The sequence below is a fragment of the Lissotriton helveticus genome, chromosome 1_2 (genome assembly GCF_964261635.1).
Source record: "Lissotriton helveticus chromosome 1_2, aLisHel1.1, whole genome shotgun sequence".
Classification (NCBI taxonomy): Eukaryota; Metazoa; Chordata; class Amphibia; order Caudata; family Salamandridae; genus Lissotriton; species Lissotriton helveticus.
In genome coordinates, this window is record NC_136058.1 from 303,202,769 (window position 1) to 303,215,604 (window position 12,836).

At 44.8% G+C, this 12,836-nt stretch overlaps 1 protein-coding gene across 2 annotated transcripts in view; it reads left to right on the top strand.

The window, feature by feature from the left end:
- Positions 1–255: 255 nt before the first annotated feature.
- The window catches only part of HPDL (4-hydroxyphenylpyruvate dioxygenase like), a 30,261-nt gene continuing 17,680 nt past the window's right edge, over positions 256–12,836 (top strand). The window contains exon 1 of one of the 2 annotated variants that reach the window (XM_078671776.1): positions 256–361. The gene's annotated coding sequence lies outside the window, so the exon portion shown is untranslated. Of the gene's footprint in view, positions 362–10,648; positions 10,919–12,836 lie in introns of those variants that run through there. The other variant, XM_078671775.1, reaches the window with a different exon arrangement.

The following is a 12,836-nucleotide window of genomic DNA, read 5'->3' on the forward strand; positions in this document are numbered from 1 at the left end:
CTACATTAGAACATTCTCCACCTGTGTGACGGTAAAACAAACCTTGTGATTCACAAACACTGATGAAGTCAACCAGTTGCACAAGAGAAAAGAATGGCTCAATTTACAAGTCGCGTGAGGACACCTCTGCTCCGCCAGGAACACCCACTGCAGGCTGCACATTGTGTCTGTCTGACTGCCAAAGAATGTCGTAATCCCCAGCCCATTCGCTGTAGTATTGACAGTGAACTCTCAACAAGGCACTGGATGTCCCCCCTATAAACTAGCCTGTTAGGCCACATCCTCTCCAGTGCCATAGGAAATTTGGATTGTGAGGACTCTGATTTTAGATAGAGTATCACCAGGAAGAGCGCTGCCAAAGGTAAGTACCTAGTTTGTTCAGCTTTTGTTGCTGTTCATGAGTAGAACGTGATGGGCAATGGTAAAGGTCTGGAAAGTAGTCTGGGGCTCCTATTATGATGTTGATACCCATATTTCACAAGAACCCATGAATATTGTTATAGTTAATGTGTCCCTGTGAAATAAGTGTTTGTACAACTGCACATTGTGCAGTAAAAGCACCCAAACGTTTAATATATGTATATTATGATTTAAGATGTTTTCATCATTATTGATGTTCCAGAAAGTGATCACTTTCAAACGTGTATGTAAATATGTGAAGATAGTGTCACATTGTACCCATAGGTGTAACAGTAAAGAACATTCACTTAACCATCTGATAAAACATACAATAAAGTGATGCCCAAGAGCAGTAAAAGAAAAACTTTACTTTATCCTTGTGAAGAATAAATCTTGTATCTTTTCTAGAGCCCAGCTTTAGTGGATTTACATTTCCAAAAGATGTTTATACAGCATCTCTCGATGAGACAGCGCATGCGCTGCCTACCCGAGACCTAAAAACCAGGCAAGGGAACAGGGCACCTGTTTTAATTAGTAATTCCATATTTAACTGTCTGCGTACATTACTGTTCATGCTTGGCTGTCCGTGCATCCTGATGGTTAGAGATCAGGGCTCATGGTGTCCACCCTTGCTTGGTGTACGTTTCGAGGCATTGCACATATCTCAAGGTCCTTGGCGCTAATCTCTTGCCCCGGTGTTACCTCCTACACTTATCCTCTCTCTCAAAGATCCACAGCTGTCCAAGGACAGTGCATCCTACAAAACCCTCCCCGAATGCCTCAAGTTCTGCAGTACCACAGTCTTGCCCGATATAGTGATAGCTGCAGACTTGCAATGGACCCATTAGCCATAAAACCGACATAAAGAAGCGCTGGTGTACTTGATGCCAATTTTAGTAGTTGTATAAAACAAACTCTGGCTCACAGCGCAATAAATTGGAGGCATTAACAAGCACTGCAGTTTGAACACCGACAGACGGATCAAAAGTCTGTTCCCAGCTGTAGCATTTTTGAAAGCTCCTGCCCGCTGGGAGCTTAGTGTTTGCAGATGGCAGCAGCTTTTGTCAATTTGTTTTTCTTTTTGGCCCCATGGGGAATTTGGAATCATGGTATCCCTACCCTGCCCCCATATATCTTTTTTTTTTTCTAACTTCAGGACAGGAGACTAAGTCCTCGAGTCCAGTAATGGCTGCAAGCAACATTTTTCTCATGGTGGTGGCAGCCAAACAGAGCTCTTGCTCTTGATGCTCTTAAACTTGTTAGTAAATATCTCTTCAGAAATACATATTCCTAAAGGTTCCATGTTTAAATATATAGATGTAAAAAATTATTGACTAAAAATTATATATAACTTAAACAAAATATTTTTCATAAAATAATCTATTTATAATAAAATGAATTACATTTAATTTATATTTTAACTAAATATCACAAAAAACTTAATTTAAAAAAGATAAACACACAGAAATGTGTACATATACATATGTTTACTTAACTACATTGTATTACCTATTATCTTTATTTAATTTATAAACAATTTAAATTATATAAAAATAAAATATATACATATATCAATAATTTAAAATAAAATAAAACATCCTATAATTAACACATTAAATGATTACAAAAAAAATAAAAAATAAATTTCACAACACAATAATTACAATAGCAGGGAAAATATTGGATAGCAGAGGGGTAAAAATTACTATTCCCACTCCAGTGAGTGCAACAGCAGGGAAAGTGTTGGATAGTGGAGGGGTAAAAATTACTATTCCCACTCCAGGGAGTGCAACAGTAGGGAAATTGTTGGATAGCAGAAGGGTAAGAATTACTATTCCCACTCCAGTGAGTGCAACAGTAGGGAAAGTGCTGGATACCACATGAATTAAAAAAAAATCTACATTTTTAATACATTTAATTTCCATTATTAACATAAATAATATTGAAATTTAAATAGATTAAAAAAGATAATAAACATCATCAATTACACATTGTTTAACACTATAACATCCACAACACACACCTAAAACTAATTACACAATTACAATGAATAATTATTCATTAATACAAATTAATTAACAAATAATTAATATTTCATCAATAAAACATAAATTACTTCCCACCCTTCTCACAATTTACACCTATAAACACCACAACACACACCTAAAATTAATTAAACAATTACCATAATTAATTAATGAATAGTTCAAATTAACAACTAATTAGCATACAATGATCTATTAAATAATGTACACATTTAACTCAATAACATCACAATTATATATTTATGAATAAATATAAATTATTCAATAAATTTCATATAATTAAATTACTTTCGGGTCTGTCCTCCTCAGAACAAGCCAACTCCATCAATTCCTGGCTACTTTCAGTCTGTGACTCCATCGCCCCTCTCAAGCGGGTTTCCTCTAGACGAACGACTCCAACCATTGGTTTAATGAAGAACTGAAGGCGCTTAAACTTTCAGTTCGCCACGCTGAACGTGCCTGGAGACGACACTACTGCCCTATTCTCAAAGCTCAATACTCCTCTCTCTTGTTGCAATACAAAACAAGCATTTACAATGCAACGGTTTCGCCTTTGGAGAATTTAGAGCTATTGGCAATGTAAATGACAATGCCATTTATTTATCTGTTTTCAAAACCAACACATAAATACAAATTTTGTCATTTACAATGCCAATAGCTCAAACTTTTCCAAAGGCGAAACCGTTGCATTGTAAATGCTTTTTTTAATACTGTGTGCAATAGAATTTAAAAAATAATGACTGTCACATGCACAATGCTTTCAGTCACTAGCTGGGACCTCGAGGCACTTTAAGCGGTCACCACTATTCTACGAGTGCCCCAATCAGGATTCAGTTGGTTGACTGCCTAGTGACACACACACTTTATTTTTCAATTAAGGTATCTTATCTGTAATTACCTCAAGGTGAAGGGGAACAAAATTGTTGCAGAACATTTGGTTTTAGTTTTTTAAGCCACGTCACCAACTTTGTTTTCAGCATCAAAGTTCACGTAGTTGTTTCTATGCACCTCAACCTCTGGATGACCTAGGAAATACCCTGTACGAGGCTGGAACTGGAGCCCATCAGCAGCGCAGCCCAGCACACACCAGCCAAAGAACTCTGTGTGTCCTGAAGCTGCAGCAGCCCTAGCTGACACAACATGGGTGGTGGTGAGCGGTGGTGGTGGTGAGGTGGGGGGGGGGGGAGGGAATGGCGACTGCCACGATCGAGGATTTACAGAAACAGCAAAGTCTGAGGCTTGCTCACCCAACCAAAAAAACGGGAAGTCTCTCTAATCGTATGCATGATAGGGCCATTCAAGAGGATAATATTATAAAGATGTGGCGAATAGGACAGGTGGCAGCAGCCAAGATGTGCCTAAGAGCACACATGGTGGTAGCACAGAGGAGGCTCTGGGGCAGTAAACTGGACAAGGGGAGGGTAGAGGTGGGCGAGCCCATAAAAGCTCGAGCCAGATGCCATGCTCTGCCCAGGGTACTCTTGGAGACTCGAGCCCAAACGAGCCGAGCTTACATGGGACGTCTGTCTGCCACCCACACTATTCGCAGGCGCCAAGAATTAAAGACAAGGCCTTTCGTGTAAGCAGGCAGAGGAAATCAAACGCCTATGTAGTGGTGGGATCCCTCAAAGTAAAACCACAACATTTCGGATCAAGCTCGCTTCTCTGCATAACCAAATCGTGGGATTCTAGGCGATGGGTTGTTTATCGCAGCTTCCTCTTCACTGAGACATATGGGAGAAGCTTCAGATGCATGCTTTCAAGAATAGGTGTTCTGTGCAGGGCCAGAGCCTCTGGCACTGAATATAAACTATGAGGCTGCAGCATGTACAGCAAGAATCCAGGTCACAAAAAGGATGCAGGACAACGGATAACCTCGCGCTGAATAACAGGTGTTTATTGTTACCAAATTAACGGAACACATTTTATCGACCTCAGAAGGATGAAGGGCTGAGCGGACCCGCCAGGATTCGAAACCCGGACCATGGGATCGAACACAGGGGGTGCTAGTCCACTGAGACACCAGACCCACATTTTAGTTCACTATTGGCATTTCTGGGGAAGGCAGGTATGTTTTTTTTAAACTATTACCTTCATTGCAGCGAAGGATATATCTTGATGCGAAAACGCTATGAGTGCTTATTTTGTAAAAATATTGAGCGCAGCCCAAAACACCGCGCAGAAGCCCGTGGCCAGCTGCTTAAATGTCCACCCGCCGAAAAGTAAGGATGCTTTTTCAGTGCCTCTTTACTCCACTATCATCACTCCCTCCCCTTTTAACTCACTCTTCCCAGTACCTACAGTCTCCCTTTTGATGTATTTCCGCATATATCTCCCACCCCATCCCCATCGTTCTCCTTTTGTACGTTTTCCTCCCTGCTTGCTCGCCATAAATGTGAGATGAGGAAAAAGAAGTGCCGGTCCACAAAATGAGGGTGGGCCCCCATCAACAACCACCGGCTCAAATTAAGCACTGACCACATGTCAAAGCAATACAATTAAAAAATTAAGAGGCCATCATATTTTACATGGTATGTGTTAAATGATTTACGGCACCAAATATTTTTCAAGGCTCGGCTCGTGCGCATGATTTTAGAGCCATCGGCTTTCTTGATTTTTTTGGGGCTCGCCCACCTCGTGTGAAAGTAAAGCGGTGTGTAGAGCTCACAGGGCGGGAGTAAAGTACCACAGAAGATGCGATGGGGTTAATACTTCCTCGGAGCAGGAGCCTCTGCCCACGGGCCGGCAGAGGAGACGCAGACGAGGAATTAAAGTTACAGCATAGTATTAGAGTGTGCCTTCACACTTAAAAACAAAAATATGACATTTGGAAAGTAAAAATGCAAATAGCACGTTCGAAAGAAAGATCTGTACTCGAGAAACTACTCACACGTGGTGCAGGCAGCTTGAGACCTCGGGGAAGGCACCACTGCAAGTTCGGAAGTGTGGGATCCCCCAAGTGCTCACATTAAGCGCCACGAAACAACCCTGGGCACAACTAGGCGCTATCAACTCCATACCCATGTGCACCATATACCCGTAAAGAACATTACCTGGCTCCAGCACGCACGTCACCGAGCAGCCCTACGAGGAGTAGGAGCAAGTCCTGGCTTTGGCGTCCCGCTCAGGCGCCTCGAAGTCCGGGTTGGCGCACCAGCTGCGCTCCACAGTCGGCGGGAGCAGCGGCTCGGTCTCCATTGCGGCTGGGGACCGACTCAGCCAAGCAGTTCCAACCTCAACCCCCCGGGAGTCCTCTTCAACAGGGTCGCAGTACTGTCAATTATGTCTTTAAAAATATTGTGCTTCTTAATCTTCACACTGGAAAAGTATGCGGTGAAAAAATGTAATTTAAAAAATCGACTTCAAGTCTTTCTGGTCTGTTTTTGCTCAGCCGGCAAAGATGAAAGTAGTGATGCAACATCTAACTTTCTGATAGCATGTTGCACGAAAAAGCCCATGGAAACTAAAATGGTAGCCGGTCAGACTGGACCAGTCTTTCCTTCGCCCTGTGGGGCTCGTGGAGTGCGGGCTGACGCCGGGCAGGCAGGGAAGAACTTTTCCCCAGGTTCAGCAAAGCCAGCACTTTCTCCCACGGTTTCCTGGACCTCACAGCGCCTGCCAGCACCGGCTGCCTTTATTTTGCAACCTCTTCCTGGACAGGGGCCGCTGGGAGTTGTAGTCTTGTTGCTTGTTCCTTCCTTTCTTGGCACTATACCGTGCGCGGGACATATGTAGATGAAACGGGAACCCAATCCCATAGCATGGTTGACTATGATACTTGTAGTTTAGCGTTAAGTATTATAATCCTTAACAAGTTGTATGTCTGCACCCTGGCACGCAGCAGTCTGGCCTGCCACGCTGGGTAGCGCCTGCAGCTCGCTTTTAGCGTGTTCAGCTGGGAGGGAAGGCAGGCAGAGGGCCGGGGGCCAGAGTGGTAGAGGGGGTGCCATAGATGCGGCAGGCTTTTTTTTTGGTGCTCTTATCTGGCACGAGGGCAGACTTTGTCGCGCAATCATTTTGATAGTCATAATGCCTTGCACGCAGCCTTGAAAACAACGGCCATAACGGAAGGAAACTCTGTCCAAGCCGGCACTGCGTCTCTGTCTTCACCTTTCTGCCAGCAGGACTTGCGCAACGTAAAATACACAGCGTAGGTGTTTCAAGGGAGAGAGGGAGGGCAAGGACAGGGGAATGAATGGACGAGGGTGGGATGGGAGTGCGTGTAGGGATTCGGGGGCGTGCTCTCCCCTTCCCATTGGCTGGAAGGTAAAATTCCAGCCAATGGGAAGAGGAGAGGGCGTGACTTAAAAAAAGACACGGAAACGCCCCCGAATCGCGTCAAGGCGGGCCCTGAACTCAGTGACGCTCCTCTCCTCCAATGGCTGGCCAGCATTTACGAGGCCAGCCAATGAAGAAGAGGGGCGTGTTCAGGCCCCCATATTACAAACAAAAGATTTCGGCTCCGCCCACTGCTTACGCAGTGCGACGGTAGCCGAAACCTAAAAACCATTTTATCCACCAAAAAGGAGTATTTTTCCTTCTAAAATTCTAGTCGCGGAGAACAAACCCAGAGAAATTTTCTCCATTATTAATAAACTCGCTTACTCCGACAGAACGACTCTCAAGCCTGCGCCCTCTCAACCTCTATGCGACTCCTTGAATTCTTACTTTCTGGACAAAATTGAAACAATTAGAGCCAATATCCCCCCTCCCTCCCCCTCCTTCCATAACCCGCCCTGCCCCTCTGTTAAGGCTCGCCTCGACTCCTTCCCACTCCTAACAGAGGAATCCTTTCTCTCCCTCCTGTCTCTGGTTAAATCCGGAACCCCACTTGACCCTTGCCCTGCCCATATTCTCGGTCACATTTTCACGAATTGCCCTTTACCTCCGCTCACTCTTCTCAATGGTTCCCTGTCACAGGGCGTGGTTACCCCTGCCCTTAAAACCGCCATAATCCTCCCCATCCTTAAAAAACCTGGCGCGGACCTCTCTGTCCCCGCCAACTATCGCCCTATCTCCCTGCTCCCCTTTTTAGGAAAAGTTCTGGAGCGGCATGTCACCAGAGCACTCGCCACCTACGTGGAAGAAAACCGAGTCTTGGCTCCTCGCCAGGCCGGTTTTCGCCCAGCTCATTCCACCGAGGCAGTCGTACTCTCAGTACTTGACAACCTTCGGGAGGGATTGGACACTAACATCCTCCAGGCCTTGGTGCTACTCGACCTCTCCGCCGCCTTTGACACGGTGGATCATTCTATCTTACTTTCCCGTGTCGCGGCGGCGGGGATCGGGGGCTCGGCCTTGGTCTGGCTGTCCTCCTTCCTCAGTGATCGCACTCAAGCGGTCCGCCTAGGAGATTTCTCGGCTGAACCTCGGAAGGTGGTATGTGGGGTCCCTTAAGGTTCCTCTCTCTCCCCTTTACTATTCAACTTGTACATAGCTCTCCTCATCTTTGCCCTTCAGCAAATGGAGGTCTCCGTATATAACTATGCGGACGACCTCCAGCTTATTTTTTCTCTCTCTCACTCCCCTGATTCTAAATCTAACTTCCAATTCACTATGCTCTTCATCCGGGACTGGATGAATCCCTGGTCCCCCCTCTTTTGGCCCCCTTCCCTTGGGCCTCCTCCTTCCCCCTCTGTCAAAACCCTTGGCATTAAACTTAATGACCAACTCACTTTGCACTCCCAGGTGAGTTCAGTGGTTTCCTCTTCTTTTTTATCTCTCCGTACTATCCGCAAGGTCTCTCGCTTCTTCTCCTTCACGGCCCTAAAACTTATCGTACTTGCTATGGTCGTCTCTCGCTTAGATTATGCGAACGCCCTTTAACACGGCATGCCTGCCTATAGCGTACGACGACTACAGCTGGTTCAGAACCAGGCTGCCCGCCTGGTTCACAACCTCACCAAATCCCACCATGTCACTCCCCTCTTAAAATCCTTGCACTGGCTCCCCATTCGCGAACGCTCCCAATTTAAGGTGGGCTGCCTCGTCTTTCAGGCCCAGCTAGGCTCTGCTCCTGCTTTTATCTCCTCGGAGATCAAATCCTATGCCCCCTCTAGGGAACTTCGCTCCTCTTCTCTACATCTGCTGACTGTCCCCCGCTTTCGCCGAAAAAAAATGGGGAGGCTCTAAATTCTCCACCCTTGCCCCCATTTTTTGGAACTCCCTCCCAGTCCACCTTAGATGTTCTACCCAGTTCGCGCTCTTCAGAAAGGCTTTAAAAACCTTCTTATTTTCTAAAGCCTTCCCCCAATAATCTCTCATAAATCCCCCCCTGTCATTCTTGCTTCCTAAGGACTTGGCATTTTGTAGCGCCATGGAAGCGCTCAGGTGTACGCGCGCTTTAAAAATAATTTAAACTCAAACTCAACTCAAACTCATTCCCACCCTATTCCACTATAAACCCACAACCCGCTATGGAACTAAAAACACAAAATTAAATTTAAAACAATGTATTAACTACTATAAATAATAAATAAAATCTATATAATTAAATCACTTCCCACCCTAGTCCTCTATAAACCCACAACCCGCTACAGAACTAAAAACTCAAGTGTATTTAGAAAAGAAATATTAACTACTAAAATGTTAACACATATAATATAAATACAAACAATTCTCATACAAAATATTAAAATACATAACATTAATAATACATCGATATTTTTAACAACTATAGCTTTGTATTTTGCAAGGTGATCTTTGTAGGGGAAAGGAAATCCATTAAAGAGTTGTTTTCTCTCTGAGTTTCCCTGCCCTTTTTCAAACTCAGGAGCAGCAACATTTTCGTGGTGTCACCAGGGCTTTAAGTTGAAGCTTTTTCAATATTATATACAAGCCATAGTTGCTGCTTATTTACATAGCTGCCAAGGTTTCAGATTGCAATGTGTGACATTTTCATAATTCCAGTGTAATTATGAGTGACATTTCAACTCCTATGAGTGATACTATTGTGCGGGCAAAAATCAAGCAATGAGGATGAGAGGCACATATAAATATCAGAGATTCTACCCATGTGAGCAATGAGAAACTCTAAGAACATCTTAGAACTGCTGCACGGCACCAGAAATGTAAGGGTACTACCCAGAGACACAATGTGTGACTGCAGGCTGGCAGCCACTGCTGCTGCTCAGAAGATCTGTCATGACTGCACACTAGCCTAATAAGCACATTTTATAGCAAGGGTCAGCTTGTTATTGCAACTACCCTCACAACCCTAACCCTTCTGCATCTCTGTCTCCCACCCCTGAGAAAAATTTCAGCCTTGTGTTCTCACTCTAACGTTTTGTAAAGGGTAAAAACGATTCTTCCATACAACCTTACATAGCTGCCAATTTTTATAATTGCTTATGTGTGATATTTATGTTTTCATTGTCTAACACTGCGAGTGGCACTTCCTCGTGAGTAAATCAAAGCAGTGACTATTATTATTTGCGTGCTGAACCATGCTATAAAATGTGCTTTTTAGGCTAGTGTGCGGTCATGAACAGATCATCTTCTGAGCAGCAGCTGTGCCTGCCAGCCTGCAGTCACAGTGTGTCTCTGGGTAGTACCCTTACATTTCTGGTGCCGTGCAGCAGTTCTAAGATGTGGAGTTTCTCATTGCTCAAATGGGTAGAGTCTCTGATATTTATATGTGCCTCTCATCTTCATTGCTTGCAAGATAGTGTCTCTCATAAGCGTTGAAATGTCACTCATAATTACAATGGAATTATGAAAATGTCACACATTGCAGTCTGAAACCGTGGCAGCTATGCTGTGCTGGTGGCAGCGCCCGTGCATGCAAGTCTGCGGGGAGGAGTAGAGCCGGCGCAGGTCACAGGCGTGCACACTAGCAGCCTGGCATGGCCAATACTTCGGTGCTGGTACAGCAGAGAGAGCATTAAAATGAGTGACAATGCATTTCAGTGCGGTGATGCAGAACGGTAGAGTCACGCCTGATGCATGATACTTGGCAGACCTGAATTTATCTAATTTAACAACCAGATAAAGCCAATAACCCTGACTTGTTGTAGGTAGGATGTTACTTGTTGTATCGTATACCTGGAAACAGTGACAGACACAGCAAAATAAAAGTCGTGCGGCACACTATGCTAAGCACGGATTTTTAGCTTAGGTGTTTTTAAGCCACGCCCATTTGAGAGCCCCCCCCGCCCCCCGTTTTTTCTTAAAGCCCTGCCCTGACGCGTTCCGTTACTGGCAGAGCCCTGCATCCGCTTCTTCTTCACACCTGACTCTTGCTACAGCAGCAGCCTCCCTTCAGGCAACAGAGGAGGGCAGGCAGGGAGGGAGCGCGCGCTCACCCTGGGCCCAGCGCGCGGCGTTCCCCGACACTTCCTGGTGACTGGTCTCGAGACGTCGGCTGCAAAGCATTACTGGGATGGCCGCGTGAGCTGGTCTGAGGGATAGCGCGCGAGGCATGGAAGGTCGCTGAGCCGAGAGGGCAGGCAGCAGAACTCCCATCTCCCGAGAAGGTGAGCAGGAGGCGCATGCCCTCTTCACGCTTTCACGTAAGAACACGGGGGACGCGCGCGCGCCCGCCTGAAGTCACTGCCTAACCTGGGCGAGCCTCATTGCATTTGCTGAAAGTCACTGTGGCTGCTGTGGAGCAGTTTCTGCTATCTTTTCACAAATAACCTGGAATTTATCCGTGCCTTTGGTACCACAGAGCTGTGGCCATTTATTCCAGAAATGGGAACTTTCTCATGATTGGAAATATATAAGTTATTATGGGGTATATTGAAAGATCTTTGGGACGGATTATGAAGGTCGTTTCTGCTTCTTGACCTCAAGTTGCCTTTGCATTGCATTTTCTCGTGTTTGTGCTTCGGTTTTATTTGGGTGGCGGTGAAGTAAGATGATAGGGCTGTATCATAGTAGGGCCAACTCTAGCTTTAGTACCGAATGTGGTTGATAACTCTTTCCTCGAGGCCGTTGTACTATGACATATCCTGGATAGACATTTTGTGATGCATTCATATTGTGGACAGAATATCGAGGGCACAAAATACATATATGCCCACATTTGAGAGCAGGAAAGTGGGAGAATCTGGAAAAAATTGGAGAAGCAGACAAAGTTTAGGCAGGAGACATGTAAAATAAAGCCTGCCTGAATCGGGTCTACTGGCACGTATGAAGATATAGAAATGTAAGTGCTTACAGAGAAAATATAGATGGACTATTCTTAACTTCAAATCTATGCGCTTTAAAGATATTATATATTTTTATTTACAGTTATGTGGAGTTAGGTACAGAAAATCTGCTATTTTGCCTTTAGATAGCGTGTCTGCGATATTTGGTGCTATTGAGATTCCTACCTCGATATTCTGCGGGCACACCCTTGTGTCGAGTGATGGGAACACGTTATTTACTGCTTTTAGAAAATAATACTAGCATGGCTAGCGATTTATTGAAATGCACCGATTTCTTTATTATTTTGCTTCGATGGTCTCCTTGAGCTTGTGTGTTTTCCCGATTGCATCCATTTTACTTGCTCCCTCCTCCAATCTATACTTTAGATATAATGGATTTTTCACTCCACTTTCTCAGTAAGCACAACGTCTGAACTAGGTTTTGAAAAACCCTATTTAAGAATCTGCAATTCCATTTTTTTTCTGTATCCTTTCATGTAACATAGGGCTCCCTCTGGTATAATAGAAGATCTCTTCACAGTTTTTGCCAAATTCTATCCTTCCTAATAACGTATATTTGTATAATACAATGTTTAATATTTAGTTGTATTGTTGTTACTTCAGAGCTATAGTAGGCCAGGTGAAATGTTGAATGGAGCTGGAACGGGGAGGGCAGAGTCTAGATGCGTGTGGACTTGGGCCTATTACCCACACTCTGATTGTAAGCCCTACTCTGCAATGACCTCTTTAAAAGGTGTGTTCAAATAGTTTGTGTAATCCTGTTGTGCCCTCACTGCAGGACTACTTCCGGTCGCAAGGAGGTTGGCGTTCTAGCGGCCCCTACCTCCCTCGATAAAACCGGATGCCTTGCAGAACGCACAGCGGGCGCGCCAAAGGCAAGCCCGTCTGTGCCCGGACGGAACCAGGGGCCATTACCCCACCCCTAAAATCATCAAAACATATTCTCCCAGTAAGATATTCCTTCGCACAACTGCTGAAATACCACAGTATGGCCCAGTCTGAGTGTGATCGACTCGATCCACCGGATGAGGTTACTAATTGTTCTTGCTGCAATTTTAAATTTCGTAAATCACTTCCAAGAGAGCTGAGTAGCTCACTTACTGCGACCACTTCTCCCCCACAGGACAACTGTCCCTCACTACGCTGCAAGTCTTCCAATATGGCTTTCACCTACTGCAATATTGTCATCTTCCCAAACATAAAACAATCATCTTCGACCTGCTAATTAGTGAACAACCTG